This window comes from Euleptes europaea, chromosome 7 (genome assembly GCF_029931775.1).
Source record: "Euleptes europaea isolate rEulEur1 chromosome 7, rEulEur1.hap1, whole genome shotgun sequence".
NCBI classification, from domain to species: domain Eukaryota; kingdom Metazoa; phylum Chordata; class Lepidosauria; order Squamata; family Sphaerodactylidae; genus Euleptes; species Euleptes europaea.
Window position 1 is genome coordinate 72,005,816 of NC_079318.1, and position 16,062 is coordinate 72,021,877.

Sequence of the window (16,062 nt, forward strand, 5' to 3'; positions counted from 1 at the left end):
CCTTAACATTACCACCCCATGGCTTCTCCTATGCTGTTGTAGTCTCCCTGAATAATTCCGTTCATTTCTAGTTTCCTTGTCTAGCAAAGTAGGGAGCAGGCATCCATGCCACAGTTGATGGAAACTATGTTATCAGTATCTTCCATGCAGAAAGCTAATATTCTCACAGATTTCAAATGCTTTTTGCAAAACTATCTCAATAATTAAATTCCTGTAAGAAAGATGCGAGTTTTGTCACTGGGACTTAGATTATTAATTCTGAAGATATACCGATTTAGTGAGCTAAGCAGCAATGTTTATTGCACTTAAACTGAGTTGTGACAAATCACATACCTAGTACTAACAGAAACAGCATAAACTCTTTTGGGATGAACACATCCAGAAATATAAAGCTGAATAGTAGATATAGTTTAATCCTCCCTATGCCATTTCTGTGCTGTGAACTGCAAACAGAACTGACAGGCACTGTCTCAATATTTGGAAGCACGCTTTCCTTGGACCTTTGTCTAAGAAACATGGGTAAGAAGAGATTAATGCACTAGCCTTCAAGTATCAAATTACAAGTCATCTTCTATACTTGGTCACACCCCCTTAAATCTGCTAAGTTACACACAAAAACTCTGAAGTCTTGACATCATGCAACTTTCATTAACAAACACTGGCCTTCCTGTTAAGAAAAGCTACCTCCTAATTGTAGCAACTGCATCATGACAGGTGCAAACACTGTTTTTATTTCCCATGTGAGTGAACACTATAAACCTCATCAATGCAGGAAATAGTGTTCTGCCACATCTCTAAAATTACCAACTTGCTCCTGTTCGTGAATTCAATTTATATATGGTCTTCATGGCTGTACCTCAAGTTTGCATTAGTATGTTAGCTTCTGTATACTAACGAGATCGGCATGATTATGTTGTTATCTTAACACTGGCTTCAAATAAATATGGGAGGTAAGGCTCTGCAGTCTTGCTGCATTTTACAACCTCATACAGATGTGAACAAGAGAATGACTCTTGGAACACGTGATGCCTATAGTCAGATTTCCACTTCAAACTTTAAATTGTGCACCAGTTCATTCTGCTCAGTGTCAAGTTTACAATGTAGAGTTTTGCATTCTCAATTCACCCCATAAATAACTGTACTGTCACTAACTCATAACAAATGAAGCTATTAGTCAATTGTTATCTATAGCAGCCTCCCCTAAATTCTGCCCATATCCAGTAGCTAATCCAAAATATTTCAAGAAAGCTGCATAAATAGGGATACCACCAAAAAAAGCATTACCCTCAAGGTTTGCAGAAATATGGAACTTGGGGTTGCAGTCCAATCTTCCTCCCCACTATACCCATAATTGCTTTGGTAACATTTCCAAGAAATATGCCAGAATCATCCAATTACAGAACATGGATTAGAAAAGCCACGCTGAAATCAGTAACAGAAGCATAACGTAAACAGATCACACACGCACACGAGGTTCACCCAAAGAGAAAACCTACACACCCACCCATGGCAAAGGCCTGGGCTGCCGCCCTTCAACAGCACACCGCAGAACATACAACACTCACGCTGACGTGCACACAACTATGCTACGATCTAATTTTCTTTAATCCCCCGGAACATCTAATTCAGCCACCTTGTGCAGCCGAAGCTTTAAAAGGGGGTCTTGCTGTCTCCCCCGCCCCCCGCCCCAGCCGTAAAGAGCAGCTGGGCCACTGCAGCCCCTCCCTCCTCTATCCCTGCTTTCTATACAGGGCCCCCCACGTGATCCAGGCGGACGTTTCAATACTGCTGCACAGAGAGAGACACAAAAATATTTCTGGAAACTTCCACTCCTAGTAATTTAAAAATTATACTCCTTATTTTCTCTAGCCGCTCTCTGGCCTGCCGCCTTGTCTTCCTCTTAAAGGAAGGCCCTTCCTCTGATCTCCCGCCAGTTTCATTCCCCCCCCCGCCCGTTACCTTTTGCCACCCAGCTCTAGTTTCTAACCCCACACTTGCTGCTTCGCTGTCTCCCCACCATGCTCCAAGGATGGTTTTGGCTTGCCGGAACCGGTTGGGCTTTCTTTCCCCATCCGATTACTGTAAGGTCTTTACTGCCTGTTTCCCAAGGCGCAGGTCGCTTATTTAACACAGGCAGGCTCCAAACTAGGCCCCCGATAACAAGTCTTCTCCAAGCCCTTTTGGGAACACACCCCTTTCCCTTCCTCTTTTCCCCACCCCTCTCCTACACCATGAGGCTCCAAGCACAACTCTCCAAGCTCACCCATGTCATCTATACGCACTGTGGGAAGGCCTCGGACTTTGTCCTCCACTGGCATCCAACCCCCCCCCCCCCAACCCATCACTGTTTTCCCCTGGAAACAATAAAGAGCTCATCTCCACCCCACTCACACCGCTTAGGCCTTAGACTAACATGAACCACCTCAAAAGCCTTTAAAAGGCTGCGTAACAAATGCACTTTTCACCTGCCCGGATCACCGGTCTTCTGTAGAATATCCCCTCCAATCCTCAGCGAGTCACTAACCCTAGGGGTTATTTTCCACCCCAAACTTTTCTCCCTTCCTCCCTGCCCACCTAATCACTTCCCAGCGTTGCCCCATGCACAAGTTTCCATTAATGAGAGGCTCACTTACCCAATTAAGTATCACAGCTGCTTCTTCTAGAGAGGGAGCGGGCAGCAACAATTTTTTTTTAAAAAAGTAAAATAAATCCAAGCCAAAGCCAAGAAGCACGAGGAAGAGGAGTTGGGGTGCAAAGACCTGTCCAGCCTTCCTTCACAACTCTCCCCACACAAACAAAAGAGAGGGGCGCCTTACTCTATCTCCACATGCGACCCAAGAAATTGGTTCATTGAATCCCCCCCGCCCCCAACCTACCTGAACTACCAAAGAGAGAGGAAAAGTGACCTTAAAAATATATATATGTATGTATAAATATATATCTCAACACACCTTCACTTTCTACCTCTCAAACTCAGCAAAGTTACTAGCACGCCCACACAGAGGGATCAGGGCTTCGCCACCCATTCAAACACACAAATACACGCGTGCACGCACACCCTTCTGGCTCCCCCCCCCACGCCCCAAAAAGACACGAGGAGCGCGAGTGACTTCACACACAGGTCCTGCAGCAGGAGGCAGAAATCCTCTTCGCCCCCTCCCCCTTTCCCCTCTCTCCCGCCCTTTCCTTAAGTTGCGTAGGGGCGCCCCTGCAGACCCACACTTCTTTACTATTAAACTCTACTCCTCACCCACATCACAAATCAAGCATCAATAAGGGCGATTTGCCCCCCCCAAGACCCCTCCTCCTTACACACACGCACACTTCTTCTCCCTCAAGTTCTGCGGGAAGACCTCCAACCTTTCCCACCCACCCCCCTTCCTCTCAGGACTGAGGGGATTCTTCGCGCGCGCACCCCCCCGAAAAAGGGGCTGAGGGGGGCCCACCCGCTCCCCCCGACTCAGAACTTGAGTGCTTCTCCCACCCTCCTCAGCCACTCTTTGGTTGGGCCGCCTTTCCCCCTCACGGGCTGTTTTCTCCCTCAGTTCGCCTCCATACCTGACCCCCCCCTCGATTATTATTATTTTTAAAAAGGCTCCCCTCCCCACTCCGCTCCTGCGCTTAACGAACCCCGCTCCAATTCCCAGGTACAGACACGCGTCCTCCCACACTTCCTTGCCTCACTCGCTTTTTCTTCTACCGTCTCCCCCCCCTCCCCGCACAGTAAAGGCGGCAAAGAAACCGAGCGTGCGGGGCGGCTGCTTTTTCCCCCCACTCCCCCCTTCTCTTCTCTCCCCTCCCCTCTTGCCCCCTCTCTATAGATCTCGCGCCCTCTCTCTCTTTCGCCGCGGCTTCTCCTTCCGCTCTTCCCCCTCCTCCTCCTCTAGTGCCACAGACTCGGAACCGGCTCAAACCGGTTCAGACTGGGAGATTCCATCTCGGTTTAGTTTTCAGCCCATGGCGCCTCGCAGCGCGCGGGAGGGGCGGAGGGGAGGGAAACCTCCGCCCCAAACCGCCCTGCCTTCCTATTGGCTCCGAGCGGTGACGGAGGAGGCGGGCGCTCCAAAGGAGGTAGAAGGGAAAAGGGAGGCAGGGGAAGGAGGGGGAAAAAAAAACTTACACAAAATGGACCCCCTAAGCCTCATTGGCTCGCCAGGGCGTCCGTCTTTTCTCCTCCTCCCCTCGACAGCGCGCGCGCGGGGTTTTTGGAAGCCACGCCTGTCCACGGCGTCCCCCCCCCTTCCACTTCTTCCCCTTGTTGCTCTCCCACAGCCCTTGGTTGGGACAAAAGGAACAGAAGGCGGGGGGGTGAGGGTGGGAAGAGAGTATGCGTCTGACTGAGAGTGTGGCATTAGATGGGAAGGCCGAGAGTCGACGGTCTCTCTGATTGGACGAGGCGAACTGCCTATCTTGCTTTATCCCGTCGGCCCGTCCCGCCTCCCCACCACCTTCCTCGAGTCTTCAAATATCATTCTCGCGGGCTATAGTTTAGCAGCGGGTGCGTTCTGATTGGGTGGTCGCTTTAAATGACGTCGGGGCGGCTCGAGGAGAAGGAGACCGTTTACGGCTGGGCTCGCGACGGCTGCAATTAGATCATGAGCGCGAGACGGGGGAGGGGAACGGGGGCTCGGAGGCGCGCAGAACTCCGGGGGAGGGGTGCTCGCTTCAGGCGTGGAGTAGTCGGAGAAATGGGTCTGTGGGTACCCCTGAGTGAGATAGTGAGGGCTTTTATGGGGTTGGGGAAAAGGTTTTCTGGAGCAAGCGAGAGTCTCTTTCCTGCAGAGGCTTTAACAGGAACAGCGGTGTAACTGCATTGCTTTAAGCTTCTCCTTCCAGAGAGACGAACCAAATCCTCCTTTCGATTTTTATTTATACTTTTCTTTCTCCTGTCACGATCAGTACCTTAATGCCTTATCTGTCAGGAAACTCGGTTGCTGACTTAAGGCTAGTTTCTTTCCCTGAGTAATTTACCTCACAAGGATGCTACCAGAGCCCTGAGAGGAGGAGTGAAGTAAAGGTCTTCATGGGATAGTAAAGTGAGTGGTTGTGGCAAATAATGAATGAATCAAGCACATGTTGCTTTGGGGGACTCCCTTGGTATGCAGAAAGTAGGGTGGAAAGATTCAACATGGGCTGAGAAGCACTGGGGGGGGGGTGTTGGAGGTGGGTTAACCAGGGAAACTGGCCTATGTAGAGATGTAAGAGTTGGAGGCTGCTGGGGGAGTATCCCAAACATTTTGGTGTCCCCCCCACACATGATTTCTCATTGGGCACCTGCTTGTAGTATCCAACTGCAGTTAATGGTTGAGTATCTTGTCAGTTGGGCAACAAAATGGGGTCGCATGCGAGCTTACAGAATCCCAGATGGGGAGGTGTGCATGTATATGTTTCACACTCCACTCCCCCATGATTCCTACTTAATCTTCAATTCATTCTTGTAATAGGCACTTGCTGTCACAAATGCAGCAAAATCGAACAAGCTTTTGGCAAAGGATTTCTGCATATCTCCATGACTTCATAGGCATACAAGGAAACAATTGGTTTGTACATTTTAAGACCGATCCCCCCCATGAAGACTTGAGAATGCTAACTGCAATTGCATTCTGCTGAGGATCCTTATAGTTCATAGTATCTTGGAGATAAGAGTTTCTCAAGTAGTTATTCTCTCTTTGCCCCTCCTGTGTAATTTTTGCAGGGTTAAACACAACTTTAAAACCATTTTAAGTAAAAAAATATCATTAAAACAAAATCAAGCTAAAGTACTAATAAAAGCATAAAATATTCTTGTATTGCAGATGCATGGTTTACGATTAGAAAGGTACACTTTGTTTGCATGTGTGGAGGGGTTGGGCAGCTTATTTATTATGAGGACTGTGTTTATGCAGTAGAACCCTGTTGGTAAGTGATATAATGTGCCACTAGTGCTCAGCATGAAGGGCCAGCTTTGCACTCACCACAACAGCATCCCCAAATGCAGTATTTTATTTTCCCATAGTCTCCTCGAAAGTATTGCAATGTTTGATTCTGTCCTTCCAAAGTGCTTAGAGCAGAGTGTGTAGGCCTATCATGTTATTCATCAATAACCCTGTGCAGTGTGCTAATCTGAGACCATACCTGGGCAGGGATTCAGACCTGGGTTTCCTGTACCCCTAGGGCCTAGGCCAACACTCCAACTGTCACTGTGTTTGTAAACAAAGTAAATACAGAGAGTGATTGCCTAGCCCAAGGAGTAGGAGCGCTACCAAATTAGAGATCTTCGGTCTAAAGTGTAACTATATTATTTTAGGAAAGAGCAAGAGTCCAGTAGCACCTTAAAGACTAACAAAATTTCTGGCATGGTATGAGCTGTGGCTCATGAAAGCTCATACCATGCCAGAAATTTTATTAGTCTTTAAGGTGCTACAGGACTCTTGTTCTTTTCTACTAGTAGTGACAGACTAACATGTCTACTCATCGTGATCTATATTTTAATAACAGCGGTGATCTTATATATCATAAATATGGGTGAACACTGCACATGGGAAAAATAGAATGGGCAGATAATGAATAGCAAGCAAAAGGTATAGGGTGAATGGAGAAGGAGTGTGGTAAGAAAGATAAAGGGTATGATAGAGAAGGGCAGTTTATAGTGCAGGAAAATTAAACAGTGATCCAGTGTCACTTCAAAGACTAATGAAACTTACTCCAGCATAAACGTCTGTAATTCAGAGCTCACTTTATCAGATGCATGAATTGTACATCCATAGCACGTACATGTATACAATCAACATAAATGTGGAAGTAGGGAGATGTTACAAAAATTGGCCTGTTTGAAGCAACAAGCAAAGAGAATTGAGTCAGGATTAACACTGGTTTTCTAATATTGTGATTTTATTGTCGTGATTTTATTGTCGTATTGGTATCTGTTTATTTTCTGTAAGAACTGTCCTGTTCATGCAATGTAGAGAGCAGAAAAGCGTTGTTAATGCATGATGGCATATATTACATTGGAGGATGAGCCCAGGATAGTATAGCTGATGTTATGAAATTGTATTGACATATCCCCTTGAAAATGAAATTCTGTGATTCTACTAACATTATCCATGCAGGAAATAATATAAATACCACCCTGGAATAACCAATATCTGAGAAGACTAGTTAAGAGGGAAAAATAAATGGTGCAATCTTATCCCTGATGCTATTCAACATTTACCTAAAGTCCTTAGGACAAATCATTTGCAGTTTGGGGGTTGGCCAGCATCGATACATGGACGATGGCCAGCTGTGTATATCCATATCAAAATCCCCTGGTGATGGCAGTCCTGAATCACTGTCTGATAGGTAATGCTGGTTGGGAAGATGGAGATTGCGAAGGACATTGTGCTTTCCACCTTTGATGGGGTTCAGCTGACCTTTGCTGACTTGGATAAGAACGTATGGGTTATAATGGATCCAGTATTACCTCTGGAGAAGCAAGTTAATGCAGCTGCAAAAATACTTTCTTCTTACTTAATTTAGCCCAGATTGCTCCCCCCAATTTGAATCAGCTGATCTGGCTACCTGGATCAATGTCCTGGTAATACTGAGACTAGACTACTGCCATTCACTCTACATGGTTCTTGCCTTAAGTCAACTCACAGACTCCAGTTGGTGCAGAATACTGCAGCATGGTTATTATCAGACGCCAGGCAGTGCATGCATATTAATCCCATTCTGCAATCCCTCCACCAGCAGCCCTTCAGTTACCAGGCCTACATACTTCCTCTTTGCATAGTTTGTGGATTTCCAGGATAATGCGAGCCTCATTAGGCAGGCCACTCCATAAGGTGGGAGGCACATTGGAACATGCATATGTACAGGCAGTTGATGACCTTGCCCACTTGCAGGGTGGCATCTGCAGAAGACCTTGATCAGATGAACGAAGCTGCCATGGCGGATTATTGGGGAGAGGGGGTCCTGAAAATATGAGAAGTCAAGTCCACAAAGGGCTTTGTATATGAAAGCCAATATCTTGAATTGAACCCAGTAACTGATGGGCAGCCAAAGGAGTGACTGCTGTGCATCTAAGACTTCAGATTTAAATACCTAGTACTCTTCCAACAGTTTGAAATCATCATTTAGCTACAGTTAGGCAGTTGAAAGACTTGTGAACCGGCGGTGATGGTGGCAAAGAAATGGTATTACTCTGCTACCATAGCATCAACTACCTCACAACCATCCTGGTTGTTCAAGGTAGTTCAGCAACAGTTGACAACAATATCTGATCTTTTATTGTCTAGAGAAAATTAGTTGTGATACCTTTGCAAAGTTTTTTGGTGATAAAATATCAAGAATGTGCTCTGATCTGGATGTCAGTTGTAACATAGGCAGACCAGAAGACAGGTCTAATATACTACCCGGTCTATTCGTTGATCATTTTGTCCCAGTTTCTGTGACGAATGTTTACAAGATTGGGATTGGTGAAGGCTACCACTTGTACTCTGAATCCTTGCCCTTCCCGGCTGCTAAAATCATGTAAGGACCATATCAACAAACCTTAGTGGCTATTATAAATCAGTTAATAACTCAGGCACTTTCCCTTCGACACTCAAAGAGGTGATTATCCATCTGCTACTAAAAAAAAAATCCCTACAGAAAAATGATGTGGCCAATCATCGCCTGGTCTCTAACCTGCCCTTTCTTGGCCGTGATTGTAAAGTGACTGAAAGAGCAGTAGTGAGCCAACTTGGATAACTCATCTTCTCTAGACCCTTTTCAGGCTGGGCTATAGGACAGAGACAGTTCCGCTAGCTTTATTTGACAACCTCTGTCTGAGTGTAGACAAAGGCCATGTTTCTTGGTTGCTATGATTGGATTTATTTGCAGCCTTTGGTACAGTAAATTATATCTGGTTGAGGTGCTTGGAGGAAGAAGTAGGTATCAGGATGCATGCTGAACTGGTTCAAATAATTCCTCACAGATCAGAATCAAAGGGTTGTTGGAGACCAGTTGTCATCAGTGTGGAACCTATCCTGTGGAGTTCCACAGGCCACTGTTCTATCCCTCGTGCTTTCCAATTTCCATGAAAAGCCCTTAGGACAAACCATTTGTAGTTTTGGGGTTCATTTTCATCGATATGTGGATGATACCCAGCTCTATATATCCTTATCCAAATTTCCTGGTGATGCAAAAGACGTCCTAAATTGCTGCCTGGCTTCTGTGGTAAATTGGCTGAGAGTGAACAAATTGAAATTTAACCCTAAAGTAATGCTAGTTGGAAAGGTGGAGAACTTGAAGGACATTGTGGGGGCCCCCTTTTTATGGAGTTCAACTGACCCTTGAAGACTCAGTTAAAAGCCTTGAAGTCATACTGGATCCAGCTTTATTACTGGAGAAGTTAATGCAGCTGCAAAAAGGCTTTCTTCCAACTCAGCCTAGCTTGAAAGATGGACTAGAGACTAATGCAATGCACTGTACATTGAAATGAGTACTGATTCACAACATCTTGTGTTAAGTTTATTTTGTTAGTATTTAAAGTGACACTGGACTTGCTGTAATTGGCTAATATGGATACCCCCTCTAGAATTATGGTACAGACGTTTATGTTCATCCAGAAATGTAGACCACAAACAAACTTTGCTATGTCATAATTAAAAATAAAGTTTCTAATTACAAATAAAACTTGTGGAACTATATTACTTTGCTTTGCATTGGTAAATCCAGGATAATTCTTCCTGTCTGGTTCTGCATTCACAATTTGTGTGTATAGCTGCACTGTTTCCAAACCTTCATTGAAATGTGGGAGGAGGAAGCACATTAGCGCTCCTCTAGCTGTGCTGATTGAAGTGGAGGAAAGGTGACTTTTTATTAAGCATGTTCTATAAGATTAAAAGGAGATGTGTATTATTGTTTAACACAGTGCAGTCTACTGATTAGAAGTACTTCTGTTATGAGGTACTGGAGAAACTAAATGATGGTGCTTTTGAAAATCTTTAAAGAAGGAACAATTTACATTAAATGTGAGCTCTTGTAATAAAGCGTATTGTTCATTGTTATAAAATATATGCTGTCAATCGTATCTGAGAATAGGAACATTCTCTAGTGGGGCAGTATACCTGAGCAAATATCCTAAAAGGACATAAGTTCAAGAAGCTTAAGTGTTGCCGAAGAGTGGTTATATCAATATTTATTTCAGTTTAACATGGTAATGTCATTTGCTGAAGTTCTGTTAGAAATAAAACATTAATTTCATCTTGAAAAACAAGTTTGCCTTCCATTTTACAACCAAAGCTGGGAAAAGAAATCCATTATCAAATTGATAAGGGGAAGAGGAAACCTGTATGGTTGAATGAAGGTCCTTCAAGAGCTCTAGAGTTTGGAAGCTGCCTGTTGCTAGCCCGGTGTAATTTTAATATGTAATTAAACCTTTGGATTAATTTCGCCAATTAGTCCTTTCAATTTTAATTTATTATTTGCTTTGGAGGCAATGTTTTAGTAGTGCGAAAAGCTAACAAGGTATAAAATTGATTTCTGAATCTTCAGAAATACCTAATGTGCCGTGCAGCCTAATACGGGTGTATGTGGTACTGGCAGTAAAGCAGATCCTGAGGATACAATCCCAAGGATGCTTTCCAGGAGTAAGTCCCATTTAATAAAATTCTGAGTAGACCTCTGAGTGGACTTACTTAGGAGAGCCCCTTTAGACACAAGGTACATCCTTTATACTTTGACTGGCTCATGGACACTCAGTTTTACACTACTGCATAAATGATTATACCTCTTTTGTGTTCACACCAAATTCTCACCTTAGAAGTAACCTCTTCTTTACAGTAATGCAGGAATAAGGACATCGTTTCTGTGCATTCAAGATAAATTGCAGTCTTAAAATACTTCATTTTAATTTTATAGCAACTATTAAACATTTATGTACATTACGTTTTTTTATACATGAAATAGTTCAGATCCTCCAAATAGGTTCATAAAGTCTTGTTCTGAACACAAAAGGGCATTAGTATAAATGTGCTTCATTTTAATATTAAATTATATAACCAGCTACCAGCATAATGTCTTATGGTATAATACTTTGTCACAACTTTTTCTGGGAAAAGTTATAGATAGGCTTATGCTTTATACATCAAATTATGTACCAAATGTACTTTAAAATTAATGCAAGTGGTCTTTAAATGTATTTGGTAGAAAAATATCAGTACTTAAACACAAGTTTTTCCATGTAACACAATTTCAACTTATTTTGCTTACAGTACATTCTGAATTGTATGTAAATTGAAAATATACATTGATGTGAAGCTTGAGATAGGCTTTTTAGATAGTTTTTGATGCAATCTTCAATCTTATTTATTTCAAGGGTTATTGAGGGTATCGAGTTGTGTAAAGAACGGGGGAAAGCAAGAAGAAGAGTTGGTTTTTATACCCCACTTTTCTCTACCTTTAAGGCATCTCAAAGTGGCTTACAATTGCCATCCCTTCCCCTCCCTGCAACAGACAACTTGTGAGGTAGGTGGGGCTGAGAGAGTTCTGAGAGAACTGTGACTAGCCTAAGGTCATCCAGCAGGCTTCATGTGGAGGAGTGGGAAATCAAACCCGGTTCTCCCGATTAGACTCTTCCACTCTTAACCACTATGTCACGCTGGCTCTCAGAAGGGCAGCATAAAAGGGAAGAAGGGGTTTTTCTAAGGAGTTATATTGGGAGTAGTTCTGTTGTGAAAGAGCACATCTTTCTGAGCATTGTGGTATAAGAGATATTTGTCTTGCAATTTGAGATTAAATTACATTGCCTGGATTATGGAATGTATCAAGCATATTCTGTTCAATCATGCAATACAATGATATTGTATTGGGATATTAATATAACACAATGCAGTTGTGATCCACTGTGCTGAAATTTGTCAAATGCAGTGTTGTAGCTGATGTGTGTGATGGACAGCTGCCTTTTCAGGAGTTGTCCCGGTCAAAGAACCCCTTGATTGACAGAGAGTTTGAATGGAATTCTAAGGATGACCCTTAGAAAACTGATAGTTGAAAACTGACAGTTGAAAGAGAGCTGTTAATGGACAGAGTGGGAGACAGCTGAGTGAGCTGCAAGCTGTCGGTAGAGGATTCTCCTCTGGAGTGAGAGGAACATTATTTGGTTTAGGATCAAGAAGAATCCGTAACTAGTTATGAAGCTCAAGTGTTGAGAGGGTGATCCCTAAGTGTTTGACAAGAAATAGTTCTAGTAAAAAGAGTGATCCTAGGCCAGTTAAAGAAGAAAAGTGAGAACTTGTGTATGTTTCTAATGCCTTCCACTTGAGAACTACTGTTTGAAGAAGCTGGGCAATCCAATCCTGAAAGGGGGGCAGATTGGCAATGGCCGGGAGCAGTGCAGTCGTGCAACTTCCTCAGAAGCTTCTTGGCTGCCACAGAGTAGTTAAAAAAACTTTATAAAGGGGGAAATCCCCCACAGCCTACAATGGGGCTGCACCACCAAAAATGGTGGTGCAGCACTGCCGCAGCGCAAGGAGGTGTTCCTGGAGTGAAAGGGGTGAGGAAGCTATCTGACAGCAGCTCCTCCCCTGGTGTCTGGGAGCTACTGGCCCCTGCTGCCAGCGCAGCCACGCCGGCAGTCTTTCCCTTCTGTGAAAGCCCTGCCGGCATGGCTGCGCTGGCAGCAGGGGCCAGTAGCTCCCAGACACCAGTGTGTTTGCTCCCGCGCCAGCATAGGTGGCATCTTTTTCTATGATAAGGTGGCACCTATGCTGGCGCAGGGTCACTCCAGCTCCTGAGTCCTTTCAGCCCAGGAACTCCCCCTGAGAGGTGCAAAGTTATGCCAAGGAAAATAGCAGCACAGCCAATAGGCAGCCATTAAAGTGAAAAATAAAGTGAGCAGCCAGTGTGATGCAGTGACAAAAAAGGCTAATGCGATATTGGGGTGCATCAACAGAGGCATAACATTCAAATCACAAGATGCCATAGTTCTGCTGTACACTGCATTGGTTAGGCTGCAGCTAAACTAAAACCTCAGTATTCAGGTTAAATTGCCGTGTTGGCACTTTGCGATAAATAAGTGGGTTTTGGGTTGCAGTTTGGGCACTCGTTCTCTAAAAGGTTCGCCATCACTAGAGTATTGTGTGCAGTTCTGGAGGCCTCAATTCAAAAAAGATGTGGACAGAATCGAGCGGACGCAGAGGAGAGTGATGAGAATGATCAAGGGCCTGGCAACCAAGCCCTATGAGGAAAGGCTGAGGGAGTTGGGAATGTTTAGTCTGGAGAAGAGGAGGCTGAAAGGAGTAATGATTGCTCTCTCTAAGTATTTGAAGGGCCATCACTTAGAGGAGGACAGGGAGCTGTTCCTGTTGGCAGCAGAAGATAGGACTTGTAATAATGGGTTTAAATTGAGAGCAGAAAGGACTGGCTGAATATTAGGAATTTTTTTTCCAGTAAAAGTTGTTCGACAGTGGGATTAGCTATCTAGGGAGGTGGTGAGCTCCTCCTCACTGGCAAACACTTGTCAGGATGCTCTAGAACAGGGGTGGGGAATTTTTTTTCTGCCGAGGACCATTTGGATATTTATAACATCATTCACGGGCCATACAAAATTATCAACTTAGACATTAGCCTGCTATATTTGTTCAAACATTTAGCCAATAGGCATGACCGGAGATGGCTCCGAGTGTCTGCCACATAGAGCGACTCACTTTTGAGCTCTGCTGTCCCCAGCTGGGCCCAAGAGATTCAGGCAGGGCAGCATCCTTCTGAGCTAGAGATCTGCCGGGACCCATAAAGGGCCAGCCCAAATGATTTCGTGGGCCTTATACGGCCCCCGGGCCTGACGTTCCCTACCCCTGCTCTAGAATGATCCTGCATTGAGCAGGGAGTTGGACTAGATGGCCTGTATGGCCCCTACCAACTCTATGATTCTATATAATTTGGCTTTAAAAGTAGCTGTGTATATATGTGGAGGGGGAGAGTGACACTGGGAAAGTATAGTGTGGATACCTGACCCCCCCTCAACTGGGGCTAAAAGCAGTCCATGGCAGAGAAGGGGGTTTGATCCTGGAAATGGTGCAGGGGAAAGAACATAGCCCCAATCCATGTTTGCCTTTTCCATGGCAGCTTTTTGAGACTAGTAAGTTATGCACTGTTGGATGTTGGGGGGGGGGATCTCCAGCATCACCTGAAGTATTATAGTGTTCCACTGTAGCCTAAAAATAATACCTCATACTGTCCTGGCTCAGAAGCAACCCCTGGTTTAGATGTATTTTATTTTGTTAAAAAATGCTAAAAGTGGGGAAGGGAATGGTCAGGAAGGTTGTGTAGTTAAGGTTGCCAAATCAAAACTTAAAAAATGTATCTTTGTCTTAGGAACAGAATATACTATTAGAATGAGAACACAAAAGCTCATTTATAAGGATGCTCCATACTGCCTACAAGTAAGTATTATCCAACCAAAACAAAGCTAAAGACAGAGCCAGGATACAGGATGATCTTGACAGGCTGGAGAATTGGGCTAAAACTAATAAAATGCACTTCAACAAATATAAATATAAACTTCTGCTTTTAGATAGGAAAAATCAAATGCATAATTATAGAATGGGGGAGACTTGTCTCAGCAGTAGTGTGTGTCAAAAGGACCTTGGGGTCTTAGTAGACCAAACACTGAACTTGAGTCAGCAGTATGATGCTGTAGCTAAAAAGGCAAATGTGATCTTGGGTTGTATCAACAGAAGTATAGTGTCCAGGTCACGCAAAGTGATGGTATCGCTTTACTCTGCTCTGGTTAGACCTCACCTAGAGTATTGTGTTCAGTTTTGGGCACCGCAATTTAAGAAAGATGTAGACAAGCTGGAACGTGTCCAGAGGAGGGCAACAACGATGGTGAGGGGTCCGGAGACCAAGTTCTATGAGGAAAGGTTGAAGGAGCTGGGTATGTTTAGCCTAAAAAGAAGACTGAGAGGGGATGTGATAACCATCTTCAAGTACTTGAAGGGCTGTCATATAGAGGATGGTGTTGAGTTGTTTTCTGTTGCTGCAGGAGGTCGGACCAGAACCAACAGGTTGAAATTAAATCAAGAGAGTTTCTGTCTAAACATTAGGAGGAATTTTCTAACGATTAGAGCAGTTCAACGGTGGAACAAGCTTCCTCGGGAGGTGGTAAGTGCTCCTTCCCCTGGAGGTTTTTAAGAAGAGGCTAGATGGCCATCTATCAGCCATGCTGATTCTATGACCTTAGGCAGCTCGTGATAGGGAAGGCACCTTGGCCATCTTCTGGGCATGAAGTATGGATCACTGTGTGTGTGTGTGTGGGGGGAGGTAGTTTGGAATTTCCTGCATTGTACAGGGGGTTGGACTAGATGACCCTGGTGGTTCCTTCCAACTCTGATTCTATGAAATCCCAATATAAAAAAAACCATGCTTAATGCATTTAAGAATATGCTTAATTTCCCCATTGAAATCGGTGGGGTCTAAAGTGTTGAACTATGGCTGCATAGAACCCATAATTTGGTCCCAACAGCAGAGGGGTGGGGAAGCAACGATATGAGTAACAAATTTATCATGACCTTTCAGTAAAACAAAATGCATTTCTTACTGAATTTTACTGGATCACCTTGTCCCACCCCCCCCCTTATTGTATTATTTCTATCCCACATTGATTTTTCCTTATTCATACCACCTACTTTTCAAAGTTTCTTTGCTTTTATTCACTATAAATCATGAACATTAACATACAAGATTTTGAGTATAAATCCCTTAAGGAAATACATTTTTTAAAATTCATAAACAGGCATGTGTAGAGGAGTAAGGTCCAAAAGCAGGTGCCAGTAACATTCATATAATCAGTTTCCATGCACTGCAATGACAATAACAAAGAATAGGCTAGTAGGAGTGTGGGGAGGTATGCCATCTTCCAGGTACAAAACTTCGGATATTACCTATGTGCTTTAAAACCGATAGCCCTGCAATTTAAGAGGAAAGTTAAGGAGAGGTTGTAAGATTACATGGGAAACAAAGGTGCATTCATTGTGTAAGAAAGTTTCTTCAGAATGGATGTGTTGCCAAATTGTCTCCTAAGTATGGTTTTTTTAAGGCCATGTGTGACATCTGCAC

At 44.0% G+C, this 16,062-nt stretch overlaps 1 protein-coding gene across 2 annotated transcripts in view; it reads right to left on the reverse strand.

Moving 5' to 3' along the window:
* The window catches only part of XPO1 (exportin 1), a 40,316-nt gene extending 36,102 nt beyond the window's left edge, over positions 1-4,214 (reverse strand). The window contains exon 1 of one of the 2 annotated variants that reach the window (XM_056852306.1): positions 4,121-4,214. The gene's annotated coding sequence lies outside the window, so the exon portion shown is untranslated. Of the gene's footprint in view, positions 1-2,633; positions 2,717-4,120 lie in introns of those variants that run through there. The other variant, XM_056852304.1, reaches the window with a different exon arrangement.
* Positions 4,215-16,062: the final 11,848 nt, after the last annotated feature.